This window comes from Raphanus sativus, chromosome 4 (genome assembly GCF_000801105.2).
Source record: "Raphanus sativus cultivar WK10039 chromosome 4, ASM80110v3, whole genome shotgun sequence".
Taxonomy (NCBI): Eukaryota; Viridiplantae; Streptophyta; class Magnoliopsida; order Brassicales; family Brassicaceae; genus Raphanus; species Raphanus sativus.
Window position 1 is genome coordinate 28001410 of NC_079514.1, and position 19662 is coordinate 28021071.

At 33.6% G+C, this 19662-nt stretch overlaps 1 long non-coding RNA gene across 3 annotated transcripts; it reads left to right on the forward strand.

Annotated features, from left to right (window-relative positions):
• Positions 1–833: 833 nt before the first annotated feature.
• On the forward strand, positions 834–17671 carry LOC108835411 (uncharacterized). 3 transcript variants are annotated; one of them, XR_008944615.1, is made up of 10 exons: positions 834–1361; positions 1430–1505; positions 1596–1691; positions 1877–1924; positions 2014–2098; positions 2197–2285; positions 16668–16761; positions 16839–16930; positions 17220–17328; positions 17425–17671. It is a non-coding gene; the product is annotated as an uncharacterized LOC108835411 (long non-coding RNA). The 3 variants fall into 3 exon arrangements; XR_008944616.1 differs by lacking the exon at positions 17220–17328; XR_001946964.2 differs by lacking the exons at positions 16668–16761; positions 16839–16930; positions 17220–17328; positions 17425–17671 and adding an exon at positions 4131–4314 and having other exon boundaries at positions 836–1361.
• Positions 17672–19662: the final 1991 nt, after the last annotated feature.

Consider the following 19662-nt stretch of genomic DNA (forward strand, 5'->3'; position numbering starts at 1 on the left):
CAATAAAAATTTTCAAATGAGATTTGATGGGATTTGGTTGATATTTTATGATGAAAAACAATGATAGTAATACTATATTGTATAAAGGTATTTGAAATTTTTTATAAAATAAAAAAATTACTTCACATTTTTAAAAAGAAAAAAAGATTTGAAATGAAAAAACAATAAAAAAATTTTGAAAATCGAGTTATAATTTATATATATCAAAATTATAATAATTTAAAAAATAAAAATATTACTGAAATAAATATTTAAAATTGAAAAGATATTTTTAGAAAACTGAAATTTCTTCCAAAACCCATAAAACTTAGGGCAAATCTCTCAAATAGCACTTTTTAAGTTTTTGTCACAAAAATAGCATTCAAAAAATAAAATGACCAAAATAGTACCTTTTTGGTTTGAAAATTTTAATTTTAAATTTTTTATTTTTAAACATTTGAACACATTCCTAAAATTCCATCCCTTAACTCTAAACCATAATTCTTAGATTAATTAACCCAAATGTTATAAATGCATATTTAACCTTCAATAAAACTTTTTTGATCATTTTTCTACTTGTGATGCTATTTTTGTGACAAAAACTTGGTTTGATGTGGTCTTTTTCTCCAAAACTTATAACAAATATTTTTAAAGATTTACTGAAATCTCAGATTTTCTTGAATTTTCTCAATTCAGTAAGCCCCACTAAAAACGTTGAGAATTTTAGGAGAAAAGTATTTGGACCGGTTTGTTTCTTAATCTTTTATGGGCAACAATTTTATGTTATTGGACCTAAAATATTAAAAACGAAACATATCCAATTGTTTTCTTTCTGATCAAATATATCCACATGGTTTTATTCTAACACATCGGTAAGCCAAATTTTTTTTAACTGTTCATCTCTCGACAGTCTGATTAATCAAAAGGGGATTAGGGTTTATAGCGTAACAATTCAACGTGTTCGATCCCAGAATCTTCTTAGCAAATCTTCTTGTATTCGCAATTTTCATCTTCAATGTCTATTTTTTTTTTCTCCTTGTTGTTTTTTCGGCGACATCAACCATCTTCGAAATTCCCTCAATGGCTGAAAGAGATGAGAGTAGAGATTTGCACAGAACCCCTCAAGGTGACTAAAACCCCATTTCACTTCGTTAAGCCTCTACTCTATTAATCAGCCAATAGGCTCGAATCAAAATGGCCTGCGTAGCTCTTCGAAACCCTAGCTCGAAGTGCCTTCTCCGTTTCTCTTCTCAGATCTACTCACGTTGCGGTAGCTTAACTACTTCTTCTCCCTCAATCTCTCATCCAATTGGAGGAGATTATCTCTCTTCCTCAAGTTTTGGAGCTTCTCTGTGAAGATCGATGGCCACCTTTACCGAAAAGTGAGATTGGTTTGAATTGTGTGGACATGACTTTGCTCTGTTTTGTAATAATTGTGTTATTGTTGCAGTAAACCTCATGTAAATGTTGGAACAATTGGGCAATTTGATCACGGGACGATTACATTAACGGCTGAAACCACAAAGGTGATTCCTTACATATACATTGATGAAAGTTTCAATGGGGAAAACCTCTATTTTTTCCAAGTTGATATAGCGATTCTACTTATTATTTAGGTTCTTGCTGAAGTGGGCAAAGCTACAACTATTGTCTTTGATGAAATTGATAAAGCTCCTGAAAGAAGAAGAAAGGAATTACTATTTCTACAAAAGGTACTCCAGAAGTTATTTTAGATAAGAGTAGCCTAAGTTATTTTAGATAAGAGTAGCCTTCTCAGTTGCCAAAGAGTATATTACTCTGTCACTTAAAGTATTTGTTTTTATGGTTTATTATAGTAGCTATTCCATACACTCAGTTTCTAGTTTTCTAAACATTATTTTATTAATCATTTATCAAGGTTAGTAGGCTGAAGGGTGGAGAAAGTTATCTCAGCAGAATGCATAATGTATGGAAGCAACCTAATGTTACATATGTTAATTTATGTATTTGAGGAATAATGAATACTTCTCTTTCATTATATGTGTTTTCATATAGATACATGACACGTAATGAAAGTGCTTCAGATTACTTAGTGGTGGTAACCGTGCGTCAAACAACATATGCGAACATAAAGTAGCAGGTAAAATAAAAATGTATATATCTATGGTCTAGGCAAATTATGGACTGAATCATAGTTTGCTTTTCTCCCTAAGCGCATGTCTGTGTTTTACATGGTAGATACATGACGCATTGACTGACTCAGATTACTTTGGACACCAACCGTTCTATCAAGCAACTCAAACGAACTTCATCACATTTCCTAACAGGTAAATATTCATGCTTCATATTTAAGTTTTCAGCTAGATATATACGAGTAAAGCTATGATTGATTTAAATTAAAGGAATGGTGTAGTCAAGCTGGTAATATATAAATAATAGTTTCACCATAAAAAATATTCATAGAACAATAACTTAAATTCGAACAACACTTAAATCAAACTTAAAAAAAAAACGAATAACAAACGCAAATCAAGAAATTGAAAACCAAATCGAAAAACTCATTGTACTAACGCAAACATAAGCATGTACTCTGAGGTCCCATAACATGCTTGTCTAGCCACTTTTTCAATCTTCTCATTCTTCACCTTTATAGTACACGCAGATCTGGTAATAGAGTTCAAAGTCAAAGACTCCTCCAAATTAATCCTTGGAGTTCTACTGCACTTGGCTGGTGTCAGATCATTAGACTCAAATTGCTGAGATGAACCATCATTTAACATTAGAGACCCCTTATTATAAATAATACAGAACAATCAGATACTAAAAAATAAAAAATTACTGATACTAAAAAATAACAAATTACTGTGTATAAGTAATAGACAAAAAGAAATAATAATACAACCTCTGGTGTATCAGAAAGAGTGGAAAATGCCCCTTCAAATGTGTTAGTCCTTCCTTTTTAGTATGAACAAATATTATGCTAGGAAAAAAAATTATACATACGAATAAATGCATCGTATAGAAAGTTAGTACGAACACAGATTTGCATTTGGCACAGTAGTAACTGTGAGAACTAACATTGTCCTCATCTCCATGGTCGATAGTCATTAGGAACTTTCAACGCCTTTTTCACACGACTTGCAACTTTGTGCCATCCCATGTCAGAATCAATGGCTGCAACAATGAGCCTCAACATCGATTTGTAAGGCTCGAGTTCCGAGATAAGGTTCATCTCAACCATAGTAAATTTTTAAGTTTTGGGAAAAACGAATGATTTTGCTCTGGTTATATGATTAACTAAACCACTCACATCCCCTTTGTTTATATAGATTACAAATACAGAGCATTGATGAGAAAATATTGGTAATATTTTTCAATTAATAGAATATATTTAGCTTGCCAATCACTCGGTCATTAAAACGTAATATTTGCCATATATGCGTCTTTGACTTTGAAACAATGATAAGAGAAATTATATTTAGGAGTAAATATCGGCTTGATTAATACAAATTAACTTATTTACTTGCTTGAAACTAATCAATGAGCTTGCTCATCAAGTTTTGTTATTCATATTACATTCTTTAGTTGAGATTTTCGAATAATTCAAATTTCCCTAAAATTAATTACTTGATTGAAAGTTTCCATTTGTAATATTTAACATTCCTTTACTACATGTATCACCTATAAATAAAATTGAAACACAAAGGTGGAGGAAGATTAATGCATTACTTATCCCTTGCATTTTAAAATTGTCAATCTGTAACCGGAATAACCCTGAATCGACCTTAACCTAACATTTGTATATTTGATGATGTGCAAATGCAACTTGAATCTTTGAATACGGATGTAACATGTTGAGATGTAAACCATGGAATTAAGTTTGTAAGTGCTTTATGTTCTAGAATGAATGAAAAAGACTATGGAAGAGTCAGTTATTAAAACTATATGAACATCAATATGAAAATGTGCATATGTGATGGAAAAAGGGATTATGAATGATCGAAAATTGTTCAATGATACATGTAGTAGACATCTATATGAATTTTTTAATGAGAGTATAAAAAACAAATGTTATATAGTGAATATGTATAAAATTGACTTCACTTTTGTCTAAATATTAATAAAAATGTTGTCTTGTTTGTAATGCATTATCTTGACTTGTTCTCTATTAGGTCGTCCAACGAAATACATATGAGGAGGTCGTCCAAGAAAGTACAGATGAGGAGATGTTTATCGTTGATATTGCACTAACTACAATCATACAAATATATATATTCGTTGGTGGCCATATGTGTACACTTATGTCTATATAAACATGTTATATCAGTGAAATAGGTTATATATTTTTACATAACATATATGTGTATGCAGCTCGTCCAATTTTTCTTTTGTTAGTGTATTATTATTACTAATGTTAATATGTCGGTCCTTCTGAGTGGCATTTTGTGTAATTAGTCTAGCTGAATAAGGGTAGTTAATTATATAGGGTGAGAGTCATTGTAGAGGTGACATGTCAGCATGGCAGGGCTGTAAATAACTTATAAAATAAAGGTTACTCTTTGAAAATGCTCCTTGATTAATAAGAAGGGGATGATTACAATGAGAGAGTTTTCTCTCTCCTAAGGCTATTCACCTCAACATCGTGTGGGTCCCACAACTTTTTTTATTTTGCTATTAGGCTGACGTTTTCAGTTATTTATCAAATCGGTTACCGTAGCTTACTGGTTAAGGTTTAAAGGTTTTACACTAATGTTTGGGGTTTGAATCCCAAACTACGCAATTTTTTGTAGATTATAGGAAATAAAGGTTCAAAGTTCAGGTTTATAAAAATATCAAATGGACTTTGCATAATGTAATTTGTTTTGAAGATGGGCCTTGATAACAGAAAATTATTTATTTGGCCTAGTAGACTTCTTCTGTTCGGAACCTTCTATTTAACGGAATCTACGGTTTCTATAATCTCTGTAGAGTATTTTTTTGGTCAAATCCATGTAGACTAATCTAAATATATACGATTGTTTTTGTTTCCATGAATCAGTTTCGCTTAGTCTACATCTCCCATCTTTACTTCGTTAATCAATAATGAAACGTTCGTAACACCTCCTGCATTTCGTTTTATATATACTCTATCTAAACGGAGGAACCTTTAATCTCTGGTTCTCTCATCAATTCTTTTTCAAGTAAACTTTTATTACTACTTCTCGAAAATTACTTCATCTGCTGCTCCAGTTGCTAAAACCGTCATCTGCCACTCAACTTTTGATTCTCTCCGCCTTGGTAGAACTACTCGGTTCATGTTTGCTCACCTCCTCCGTTTATTAGATTCTCGGAACATAAAAATGGTGATTTTATGGGAATCACGCTTTTTTCCTGGATGAAAAGGTAAAGACTTTTTTGATCTATCACAACTTGTATACTAAATTTGCTTCCAATCGACTATCTAACTTTTACTTCAAATATCTCATCTGATTGAATCTGAAAAACTATGTGATAGATGGGGCAACTGATCCAAAAAGTGATTAGTCCTGACAACACCTCATACACGTTTTGATCAGAGGGCTTTTAGATGAGAGGAAGTCGAGAGAGGCATGTAGATACTTAGAGGAGATGCTTGACAAAGGAATGAAAAACCTTTGATTGATTAAAATAAGTTTGCTCAGGATTTTCGCAGAGTAGGACAATTGGAGATGTTTTAGGAGTTGGCACAGAGAGCTAAGTTCACTTGTAAGTTTGATACTCCAATCATACTTACAAGGAGTTTCAGAGAACTAAGTCAAAATGTCACTACGAGATATGTACTTAATACACAATATATTTCTTACGCATATTAGTATAAACTCTCCAAAAATAACATGTTACAAATCAAAATAATGGAAAATGCTATGTATGCATCCTCATACGATCACATTTATTGAAAAAGATTGGCAAAAACCTTAGGCATTTTAAAAGACTGGATACTGCTTATCCATATCGCTATTTTAGAGTAATGTATCTTTAATTATTTCCTCTCACAACACAAGTTAAAAATAATAAAAACATTCATAAAAATCCTCAATTAATTAACATTAACTCACAATCAATATTTTGGAAAATAAATTTGAACAAAAACAACAAAATATAACCTAATTAATTTGCTAGAATTACCCCCAAAACAATTGAACGATATAAATTACATATGTAAAGTTATTTTATCTAATAAAATATATACAATTTAGTCAGCTTCTTTTCAGCGAGTAAATAGATACAACGTTGTAAATTAAAACTCATATATTATTGACATCTTTAAAAATATAGACAATACATTAGCACATACAGAAAAACAAATGAGAATACATGTTAAACCCATTTTAAAACTTAGAAATATACCTACTTAAAACATGCCGCCAACGAATTAAAATTATTAGAAGGAAATGACATGAAAAAATGTGACAAATTTTTTTGAAATAAATAATCCCCAACGACGTGTCGACGACGACGAAGAATAGAAGGTTCACTTTAGACAAGTGCGGTCGCAAGCGTGTAAAATGATTATCAAACTACGTTTATGATTTTTTTTTCCCAGAGTCTATTTTGCTAGATCAAATGATAGCTGAAGTCAAAAAGATAAGTCAAAAACAAAAGTTATCATAAAAATTTATCACAACTCTTTACCCTCACCATAAATCACAAGCCCGACCCTGGGCTAAAACCCGTGAAGCATGGGCTTTGGGTACCAAATATTATAAGCAAATTTGGAGCGCCAATAACAGTAATATCTCTTTGGTGTAGTGGCTAGGCAGCTTCAAAGATGTATGGTTCCATTCTAGTAAAAGACAGTATTTTAAAAAATTTGCAATAAATTCCAAATATTCATATTCGAAAAACTACTTAGAGCACGCTATCTCCACTACTTTCATATAAAACAACAATTCCATCGATTCTCTGCGATTGAGCTGACATAAACACCTAGTTAAAAAGACATTCTGCTTATTAACAATTCCAACTAAATTTTGTTACTTTTAATATTCAATCTTTTTATTATTTGGTTTAATACTTTGATTAATTATTTTATTTATTTTTATATACAAGCTTTTAAAATGTGCACCTTTTAATACCCAATATATTTCTATTTTAATCATAAATATTAGTATGTCTTATATGGAATTTTAAAATTCTCCAAATCTAAGAAAACAATCTTGTTTTTTTTAAAAAAATTGTTTTACTTTTTAGGAAGGAAAGTAGTACTGAATTATGGGGAAAATTTTAAATTTAGAAAAATTAATTTTAAAGAAAAAAATATTTTTTTATTTCATAAAATGAATTAAATATGATGCTTAAAACTTAAAATAAAATTAAAATACTTTAAGATTTTTTGTGAACTTTAAAGAATATTTTAATTTCATTTGAAATTTATTTATATTTAAGTCAAAATAAACACAGTTTGAAAATTAAAATGAGCATATATTTATAAGTCTGTGTATTAACATAAAAATAATAATTATTTAAGATATGAAATTAGATATGAAGAAATTTGTATATTAAAATTTTCAATAAAATTTTTAAGCTCTAGTGGATGAAATTTAGATGAAGCAAATAAATTGAGAAATTTGAATTTGAGGACATGAATAAATATAAAAGTAGGAATTGCTATGTATACATGTTAAATATTTTTTCTATATGTTACACATAAAAAAATTAGAAGGAATTTTTTTTTCTTCATTAATTCATCTAAATACGAGTAAAATAGAGGAATTGAGTGAGACCAAAATGTAACAAAATTTGACAAAACTTCAACATGATTAGTATAAATTTAGAGGAACAAAATATTCATCATTTATTTTGTCCTTATCTCTATTAATTAAATTTTAACTATTAAATCACATTTTGAATAATCTAAAATGTTGCTAAAAAATAATCTAAAATAATTTTGAGTAAAAATTACTGATCAGGATTTATTTTTGATAAGAAGAGATTTGAATATTTTTATATGTAAATGATTTATCAAATAATTTTAAATTTATAAAACTTATATACAGTATATACTAAATCTAATAATGGGAAATTTAGGATAAAAAAATGAAAATCTCTCAAACATTTTAATTCAGTAAGCTCCTCTAAAGCAAAAGAGTTTTGGCGTCGTAGAAGTGTTTAAAATTAGGGGTGGGTGTTCGGGTACCCGTTTGGGTTACGGTTCGGGTCTATTCGGATTTCGGGTTTTCGGGGTCAAAGATTTCAGCCCCATTCGGGTATTTCTAAATTTTGGTTCGGATTCGGTTCGGATCCTTGCGGGTTCGGTTCGGGTTCGGATAACTCGTTTAAATTATTTTCAAAATTTTGAAATTCATTATATACTTTAAACTTCTCAAAATTTATAAACAAAATAATATATTACATATAAATTTCAATAACATGTGTCAAAGTACCAAAACTTAACATATAAATTGGTTTGATTTGGATATTTGGATAGAAAATCAATACATATTTTATGTATTTTTGGTGTTTTGAGTATGCTTTAACTATCTAGACATGTACTTTTGACTATTTATATATATTTTCAAGTATTTTGGACAATTTAAAAGTATTATATATATTTTAGATGCTTTTTAATATACATTCAATCTAAAAATAGTTAAAATATATATGTATATTAATCTATTTCGGATACATTTGGGTAACCAAAATATTTTGGTTCGGATCGGGTTCGGTTTTGGTTCTTTAAATACCAAAAATTTGAACCCATTCGGATATTTAATTAATTTCGGTTCGGATTTGGTACTACTTTTTCGGTTCGGATTCGGTTCGGTTCTTCGGGTTCGGTTTTTTTGCCCAGCCCTATTTAAAATGTTTGGAAAACTCCAAGAAAATGCTGGAATCATTTGTCAAGGAGTAATGAAATTTTGCTGAGAAGCGAGCGGATAAGATATGCAATTCGGTTCGAAACCATTAGCTAAGCATGTCGTCGTCTCCTACCACTGGCAGCAGTGACCAACGAACAACAAATCGATGTTCGCTTCTTCCCTTAGAGCCTTACTCTGCTCACCAACTATGATGTCTCTGCGTACTTACGGATCTCTAATTCCGGGATTCCCAGTTTCTCCATCTCCGATGAGAATCCGTCCTACTCTTAATAGTTCGCGGCGAATCGTCAATTGCTACTCTAACCACAAAGTTTCGCGCCAAATAGTCGCTGAGGAACTGTCGATTTCAATGTACAATCGGTGGATTCGGTATGGCTGCAAAAGAAGAGGAGGAATCGACGAAGCTATGTCTCTCCTCGCCGAATGGGATTCTCTCGGCTCCCATCCCGAACCTCTTTCCTACGTTACTTTGATCGAAACACTCTCTGATCTCGGGAGGACGCTCGAAGCTGATGCTCTTTTCCAAGAAGCGATCCGATTCGGTCTCCATGGAAGCTATCCCCTTAGGTTTTACAACGCCTTGCTCGGCGGCTACTTGAGAAAAGGCCAGCTTGAGTTTGCTCTTAGGGTTTTGGATCATATGGAACTGGGAAACGTTGACAAGAATCAAGAAACGTGTGAGATTCTCTTGAACTATTACGTCACTGCTGGGAGATTGGAGGAATATTGGCGTGTGGTTAATGAGATGAAGAAGAGGAAGTTTGTTGGGTTCCTTCTAGATGGAGAAAACCCATTGGGTTTGGTTGGTGATAACCAAACTTGGAAGTTGGGCCATTGGTATTAGTCCATGAGATTAGTATTGGGTCTTGGAGGTTATTAGGGTTAGTGAGACACCATATAAAGTCTCTTAACCTAATTGTGCTATACACAGGAGAAACAACACAAGAAAAGAAAGAAGAGTACTCAAGAAGACTCTTAAGACAAAAGAGAGAAAAACAGAGAAGAAGGCAGATTCGTCTGGGTTTGTCAAGGCAGAGTTTGGAGGGTCAAACGGATCCTGATCGGGCTGATATTCTGTGGTAAGCTTCATCAGTCAGTGGGTTAAAGGTTCACCGAAGGGATTTGGATTCTAACGGTTGTATCTTCTGTTGTCTGGGTTTTGGTAAAACTGGTCGTCACAGTTCTTCAGCAGTACTGTCTTGAGTGTTTGGTAAATCCGACGGTGAGATCTTCTCTGATTGAGCTGAGATTTGGCAGAAGTGTTGTGGACTTGTTCATCTTGGATTTGTACGGTGGGATTAGTCTCTGGTTGCCGGAATCCATGTGAACTGAGGTCGTCTTGTTGCTGCCGGTTTTGAAACTTTGTGTTGCTCTCTTGTTGTTGTTGTTCTTGTGTTGGAGATAGCTCTTTGTAGCTAGAGTCTCTGTTCTGTTCAGGTTGTTGAACAGGGAGGACGTGGTTGTACTCACATACATTTATATAGTGGATTGTTGAGTGGACTACGGTTCCGTGGTTTTTTCTTCTCACATCGAAGAGGTTTTCCACGTAAAAAGTGCTTGTCTCATTTAGTTTCTGCTTATACTATATTCTGCTATCGTCGAAGTATTTTCCTCACAGGTTCACACAAGGTCAGGGGAAACACGACCGTTAAGTTCCGCTGCGCCGTGTGCCTTATTTCCCCAACAGAGTGGTATCAGAGCTTCTGGTTTTAGAGCTTTGGGTTTGATAACTTCGGGTTATTGTTGCTTGTGTGAATGATGGAGAATATGGGCAGGATGGAAAATATGGGCAGGATGATAAGCTTGAATGGTGCTAACTATCATCTATGGAAGGGCAAGATGGAGGATTTGCTCTTTGTTAAAGAATTCCATGTTCCTGTCTTCGAGGAAAAGAAACCTGAGAAGAAGACTGATGAAGAGTGGAAGCTGCAGCATCGCCAAGTGTGTGGGTTGATAAGGCAGTGGGTAGATGATAATGTGTTGCATCATATTGAGACTGAGACGGATGCTCGTTCTTTGTGGAAGAAGCTGGAGCAGTTATATGCTAAGAAGACCGGAAATAACAAGATGTACATGATCAAGAAGTTGATTGAGCTGAGGTATCAGGAGGGGACTCCGATGACAGATCACTTGAATGCGTTTCAGGGATTACTCAACAAGCTGTCTGATATGGGCATCAAGTTTGATGATGAGATTCACGGTCTGTGGCTTCTCGGTACTTTACCGGATTCTTGGGAGGTTTTCAGGATGTCTCTTTGTAACTCCGCATCGGAAGGTGTTATTTCGATGGATTCAGTGAAGAAAAGTGTTCTTAATGAGGAAGCAAGAAGGCAGTCGAATGCTAGTAGTTCGCGTTTAGATGTCTTTGTTACTGAGTCAAGAGGGAGGAGTTCAAGTAGAGATCCCAAGAGGGACAAGAACAGGAGCAGGAGCAAGTCTAATAGATTTGCAAATATGGAGTGCTATTTCTGTCATAAGAAAGGGCACATGAAGAAGGATTGCTGGAAGTTGAAAAACAAGCAGCAAGGAAATCAGAAGAAAAGGTGGATCGGGTGACCGTCACCGAAGATCAGTTTCTCATTCTTCTTGAGGGTGATGCCATTAATGTTGCATGCCAGGATACCAGTTGGGTGATTGATAGTGGAGCTACTACTCATGCCACATCACAGCGGGATTTGTTTTCTACCTATAGTACAGGTAATTATGGTTCTGTGAAGATGGGGAATGATGCGATGGCTCAGGTTGCTGGCATTGGTGATGTTTGCTTGGAGACTAGTCTTGGGACTAGGCTGGTGCTTAAGGATGTTAAGCATGTCCCAGATATTCGGATGAATCTGATTTCTACGGGAAGACTTGATGATGAGGGTTATTTCAGTTTGCACGGTGGTGGTAAATGGAAGCTCTCTCGTGGTTCTTTGATTGTGGCTCGAGGTGAGAAGTCTTCATCTTTCTATTGGATCCAGGCTAAGGTCTCCAGGGATGCTGTTAATGCGGTGGAGAATGATAATGCCATGGAGCTATGGCATAAGAGACTCGGTCACATGAGTGAGAAGGGAATGGCTGTGTTGTCTAAGAATGAGGTGATTCCAGGAATCTCTGGTTTGCACCTGCAGAAGTGTTCGCATTGCTTTGCGGGAAAACAACACAGGATATCTTTCAAGTCTTTTGCGCCTTCTAGGAAACCCGAGGTACTGGATTTGGTACACTCAGATGTGTGTGGTCCAATGAAGACAAGATCTCTTGGCGGTGCATCGTATTTTGTGACTTTCATTGATGATCATTCAAGGAAGTTGTGGGTATTTCCTATGAGGACGAAAAATCAGGTGCTGGAATATTTCAAGCATTTTGTGGCGTTGGTTGAGAGACAAATGGGGAAGAAGCTGAAGTGTATCCGCAGTGATAATGGTGGAGAGTATATTGGACCATTTGATGCTTATTGCAAAGAGCATGGAATAAGGCATCAGTTCACGTCGCCTTATACTCCACAGTTGAACGGGTTGGCTGAAAGGATGAACAGGACGATTGTCGAGAGGATGAGATGTTTGATCTCACAGTCAGGCTTATCGATGACTTTCTGGGCAGAAGCTTTGAACACGGTGGTTCATGTGCTGAATTTGTCACCAAATGCTCCATTGGAGGGTGATATTCCAGAGAGGGTTTGGACTGGTAAGGATTCTTCTTACAGTCACTTGAGGGTCTTTGGGTGTACGGCATTTGTTCATATTCCCAAGGTTGATAGATCGAAGCTTGATATGAAGTCGCGGCAGTGTGTGTTCATCGGCTATGGTCAGGATGAGTTTGGGTACAGATTTTATGATCCCGTTGAGAAGAAGCTCGTAAGGAGCAGAAATGTTGTGTTCATGGAAGATCAAACGATTAAGGACATTGAAAAGTCCAAAATTCCAACTCAGGTTTATGAAGGTTTGATCGATATAGATGCTACTCCTTCTACATCAGTCCACGGTGAAGTTGAGGTTGAGGTTCAGGATGGTACACCCGGTGCAGATGCTCCCGCACATGAAGATGGCAATGGTGATCATGGTGACGATCATGGTGAGACACCAGCTGCTGAGAACCAACCTACTGTTGTTAGAAGATCCACAAGGGGTCTTAAACCGTCGACAAGGTATGATCCTAGTGAGTATGTTTTACTTACTGATGGAGGAGAGCCTGAAAGCTATTATGAAGCTTTGGAGGATGAGCACAAGGATCTGTGGTTTGGAGCCATGGATGAGGAGATGGATTCTTTTGAAGAGAATCACACTTTTGAGTTGGTGGAATTGCATAAGGGCAAGAAGGTTTTGCTTAATATGTGGGTGTACAGAATTAAGCATGAGGATGGAAAGCCACTTCGATACAAGGCTAGATTGGTTGTGAAAGGTTACATCCAAAAGAAGGGGATTGATTATGATGAAATCTTTTCTCCTGTTGTGAAGATGTCATCCATTCGGGTTGTGCTTGGATTGGCAGCGCGCCTTGATCTAGAGGTTGAGCAAATGGATGTGAAGACTGCTTTCCTTCATGGTGATTTGGAGGAAGAGATTTACATGGAACAACCGGAAGGCTATGTTAAAGAGGGCAAGGAAAATTTGGTTTGCCGCTTGAAGAAAAGCCTTTATGGATTGAAGCAAGCACCGAGGCAGCGGTACATGAAGTTCAAGTCTGTTATGGGGGAGCATGGTTATGCAGAGACTGATTCAGACCAGTGCGTATTTGTGAAGGTGTTTAGTGAGGATGATTTTATCATCTTGTTGCTGTATGTCGATGATATGTTGATTGTGGGCAAGAACATGGACAGAATTAAAGAGCTAAAAGAGCAGCTCGGGATGTCCTTTGCCATGAAAGATATGGGTCCAGCGAAACATATTCTCGGTATGAGAATTGTTAGAGACAGAGGTGAGAAGCTGATTCATTTGTCTCAGGAGAGGTACATTGAAAAGGTACTTAAAAGGTTTCATATGGACAAGTCTAAAGTGTTGAGTACCCCGCTTGCACCACACTTAAGACTGAGCAGTCAACAGAGTCCGAAGACATATGAGGAGAAGGAAGATATGGCGAAGGTTCCATATGCTTCTGCAGTTGGTAGTTTGATGTATGCCATGGTCTGTACAAGACCGGATTTAGCCTACGCCGTTGGAGTTGTCAGCAGGTTTATCTCCAATCCGGGGAGAGAACATTGGAATGCTGTGAAGTGGATCTTGAGATATCTCTGAGGGACTTCTGATCTGAAGATTACATTTGGGGGTAAGAAGCCTTTGCTGGTTAGTTTCACTGATTCTGACATGTCTGGAGATGTTGATTCTAGCAAGTCTACTTCGGGTTATTTAGTAACATTTGCGGGTGGAGTTGTGGCATGGCAGTCAAGGCTGCAAAAGTGCGTTGCACTATCTACCACTGAGGCAGAGTTCATTGCTGCAACTGAAGCTTGTAAAGAGTTGTTGTGGATGAAGAACTTCTGTGAAGAGATCGGTTTCAAGCAAGAAAAGTATGAGTTGTTTTGTGATAGTCAAAGCGCCATTTGTCTCGGGAAGAATTCTACATTTCATTCGAAGTCGAAACACATTCAGAGGAGGTATTACTGGATACGGGATGTGGTTGCTTCTAAGGAAGTGGAACTTGCAAAAGTTCATACGGATGATAATGGAGCTGATATGATGACAAAGTCTTTGCCGAGGGGGAAGCTTGAAGTATGCCGAGGGATAGCCGGAATGACTGTTTTCTCCACCGGGAGTTTGTTGGGTTCCTTCTAGATGGAGGAAACCCATTGGGTTTGGTTGGTGATAACCAAACTTGGAAGTTGGGCCATTGGTATTAGTCCATGAGATTAGTATTGGGCCTTGGAGGTTATTAGGGTTAGTGAGACACCATATAAATTTTCTTAACGAAAAGAAAGAAGAGTACTCAAGAAGACTTTTAAGACAAAAGAGAGAAAAAGAGAGAAGAAGGCATATTCGTCTGGGTTTGTCAAGGCAGATTTTGGAGGGTCAAACGGATCCTGATCGGGCTGATATTCTGTGGGAAGCTTCTTCAGTCAGTGGGTTAAAGGTTCACCGAAGGGATTTGGATTCTAACGGTTGGATCTTCTGTTGTCTGGGTTTTGGTGAAGCTGGTCGTCACAGTTCTTCAGCAGTACTGTCTTGAGTGTTTGGTAAATCCGACGGTGAGATCTTCTCTGATTGAGCTGAGATTTGGCAGAAGTGTTGTGGACTTGTTCATCTTGGATTTGTACGGTGGGATTAGTCTCTGGTTGCCGGAATCCTTATGAGCTGAGGTCGTCTTGTTGCTGCCGGTTTTGAAACTTTGTGTTGCTATCTTGTTGTTGTTGTTCTTGTGTTGGAGATAGCTCTTTGTAGCTAGAGTCTCTGTTCTGTTCAGGTTGTTGAACAGGGAGGACGTGGTTGTACTCACATACATTTATATAGTGGATTGTTGAGTGAACTACGGTCCCGTGGTTTTTCCTTCTCACATCGAGAAGGTTTTCCACGTAAAAAGTGCTTGTCTCATTTAGTTTCTGTTTATACTATATTCTGCTATCGTCGAAGTATTTTCCTCACAGGTTCACACAAGGTCAGGGGAAACACGACCGTTAAGTTCCGCTGCGCCGTGTGCCTTATTTCCCCAACAAAGTTTCCTTTGACTTCTTTTGTCTATGGGAAGATCATAAGTATTTACAGAGACAATGGTATGTGGAAGAAAGCGTTAGGGATTGTTGAAGAGATTAGCGAGATCGGTTTGCCGATGGATGTGGTGTTATACATCGTGAAAACTTTCTTCAAAATGAAGTAGGGTTGGAGCAAAACTTTTTTCAAAATGGAGCAAAAAGTGAAAAATGAAGTGGGATTGGAGATGGTCTAAGTTGTATTCATTACCTTAGTTTTAAACACAGAGATAGTCTAAGTTGTATTCATTACCTTAGTTTTAAACACGCGTGAACCATCTGATAGAGCATATGAACCTATCTCTCTCATAATCTTGCTTTGATCACATGAACACAAAGAATTAAATATTATATCTTTATGTAGTATCATAAGAATTAAATATTATATCTTTATGAACTAGTATATATCTTGAAAAAAATTCATAAAAATATTCCAACTAAATTTTGTTACTTTTAATATTCAATATTTTTATTATTTGGTTTAACACTTAAATTAATTATTTTATTTATTTTCTTATACAAGCTTTTAAAATGTGCACATTTTAATACCCAATATATTTCTATTTTAATCATAAATATTAGTATGTTTTATATGGAATTTTAAAATTCTCCAAATCTAAGAAAAAAACTTTTTTAAATATTTTTTAAGTTTAAGGAAGGAAAGTACTGAATTATGGAGAAAATTTAAAATTTAGAAAAAATAATTATTAACGAAAAAATATAATTTTTCAGAAAATGAATTAAATTTGATGCTTAAAACTTAAAAAAAAAAAAATACTTTAAGATTTTTTTGTAAACTTTAAAGAATATTTTAATTTCATTTGAAATTTATTTATATTTAAGTTAAAATAAATACAGTTTGAAAATTAAAATGATCATACATTTATAAGTTTGTGTATTAACCTAAAAATAATTATTTTTTAAGATATGAAATTGGATATGAAGAAATTTGTATATTAAAAACTTCAATAAAATTTAAGTTCTAATTGATGAAATTTAGATGAAGAAAATAAATTGTAAAATAAATTGAAATTTTTGAAATAATTCATCATTTATTTTGGGGAAATTGTCACTAATACCATTTTTCTTATACCACTTTTCAATTATACACTAACCAATATACCACCAGATTTTTTATTGTCAAAATACCATTGTACCCTTAAATAATTAAACCTAAATTACTCTGCTTCTCCCCCCTCCCCGCGACCTGTTAGTTATCACTTCCGACGATCTCCGACGGCGACCTCCGACGATCCGAAGACCTACGACGATCTCCAATGGTCTAACTGCACTGAAGCGAGTGATAAGGTGCGATCGTAGATTGATTGATCCTGTGAGGATCATTGTGCTTTTGATTTGACATTTTGTTTCGATTTTTGTGGCAGATTTAAAGGCGGTTTTGAGCGATGAGGAAGTCTACAACGAGGCAGCCATGGAGGCGTTTCCAGTGTACAATAAGATCAGTAGGGCGGGTGATGTGAGTTATCTTTTTAATCTGACTCGAATTGTATTCACTTCTAGTTCTATTGGATTAGGTTACTCTTCGCATGTTATTACATAGGATCTAAATCAGCAAATGAAAGGTCGAGCAATTTTGAAACTTACACTTATTGGATAGGGAGATTACTCGTGCAGAGTTTGTGATATTAGTCTTTGCTACGGTTTTTCTTCTTTAGCTCCAGAGCAAGTAGAGTACTTTTAGACATAGTTCTGAAGAGATCTAGTTGTTTAAAATGAGAAAGTTTTCTCTTTTTTCTTTGCTACAGAATGTTCATGAGCTTACGGCTTGATGATATACATGCAACACTTCTTTGTTCACTAGTACTGTTGATCCAATTGGATATCGTGTTACGGATGCTTAGAAACGCTAGACGTGTATGTAATTGTAACCCCCTCTATCTACATTTTCTTCTGAAAGTAGTCACATAACATCATTTGTCCGTGTACTGATATAGTGTTGTTAAATTTCAGATGGCGGTTGGAATGTCAGACTGAGTGGATCAGTTTGATAATAGAGCAGAGTTAAAAAAAAAAATCTTCTCTATATTGCTAAGTAACTACTAATATCACTTCTGTATATTATGACTGACTTTGGTTCCTAGATTAAACCTTAATGCTTGTTTTCTGAAACCACGGGTGTTGAAGCGTTGGGGATACTATCCACTCATTCTAATAGGATCATGGGCATTTGGTACCATCAACCGTATTCATGATTTCATCGAGCCGTGCCATAAGATCGCCTGGATAATGAGTATATCGCAATGTCTCTTTATAAATTCTATTTGCCAATTTTTTGTATTTGCAGGATGTCAATTTTATAAATGATATATAGACTCTTATAACAATAAATAAGATATTTAGAACCCCTTATAAATGACTTATAAATTTATAAATAGTTTATTTAATTTTATAAATGATATATAGACTCTTATAAGAGATTTATAAGAATTTATATAGGTTTATAAATGGATTAAACAATGATTATAAACCAATATAGAAGGCTTAAGAACGAATTTATAAATGACTTATAAATTTATAAATAGTTTATATAATTTTATAAATGATATATAGACTCTTATAAGAGATTTATAAGAATTTATATAGGTTTATAAATGGATTAAACAATGATTATAAACCAATAGAAGGAATAAGAAAGAATTTATAAAGGCTTATAACTAATTTATAAGTGTTTATAAAATTATTTTTATAAACTAATTTATAAAGATTATTAACTGATTTATAAAGGTTTATAAGCTAATTCATTAATATTTTTAGATTAATGTACAAAAACCTTATAAATGATTCATAACGATGTATAAATTAATCTATAAACTTATCTATAAATTGTCTTATAAGCCTTTCTAAATGTTATAGACTCTTATAAATGATTTAAAGACCTTTTAACTGATTTCTTTTATAAACTGTTTATGATTTTAAAAATTTCTTTATAAGCCTTTATAAATGGTTTATATACTCTCACAAATAATTTATAAACATTTATAAATGATTTACAAACTTTATAAATTGTTTTCTTATAAAATTTACAAAAAGATTTATAAACTCTTATTGATTATTTACATATTCTTTTAAACCCTTATAAATTATGTTACAATCTCTTATAAACTTTTTTATAAGCCTTTCTAAATTGTTATAGATTCTTATGAATGATTTAGGGACTTTAGAAACTTTATCGAGGTACGAAGAAATAAATTGTTTACATACCTTTTGTAAAAGGTTTATAGACTCTTTATAAATGATTAATAAGCCGTTATAAATGGTTTTTAAACTTTTTAAAAAAAAATTATGAAATTTATAATTGATTTATAAACCCTTATGAATTATTTTCATACCTTTATAAACCTTATAAATTATTTTTATAAACCTTTATGAGTTTTCGGCGACATTTGATTACATTGAAGAGTTTTATATATTCTTATAAATTAGTTTATAAACCTTTTAACCCCTTATAAAAACATTATTAATGAATTTATATACTCTTATAAATGATTTATGAGGATTTTTAAACTCTTATAGATATATTTATAAACCCTTATAAATTTATTTATACACAACTGAATAAAGATTATTTATAATTACACACATAAAGATTATAAACTCTTACAACTGATTTTATAAACTCTTATTAGTAATTTTATAAACAATTATTACTACCTATAATCTCTTGTAAATGGTTTTATATACTTTTTATTACTTATCAATGACTCATAAATAATTATAAAAGAATTACAAAGATTTATAAGAAATTATAAACACTTATAAATATCTTTATAAAGTTTTACTTACAATTTTTGCAAGGATTTGTAAATTCTTCTAAATGATTTATTAACTCTTATAAATTATGTTATCAAGATTGTTAAACTCTAATAATATTTTTATAAACCCTTATAAATAGATTTATAAACTCTTATAAATAATTTATAATCTCTTATAAATGATTTATAAAGTCTTATAAATGATTTTATAAATATTTTTAAGTGTTTTATGAACTTTATAGATGACTTTGTAAAAATATATAAATAATGGTTCATAAACTATTATAAATGGTTTATATACAAAATTGTTTTGTATATAAATAATGGTTCATATGATTGGTTTTGTAAACCTTTATAAACAGATATGAATAGGTTTATTAATCATTATATATACTTCCTTTTTGCAACACAATTAATCTATCGATTGAAAGACGGA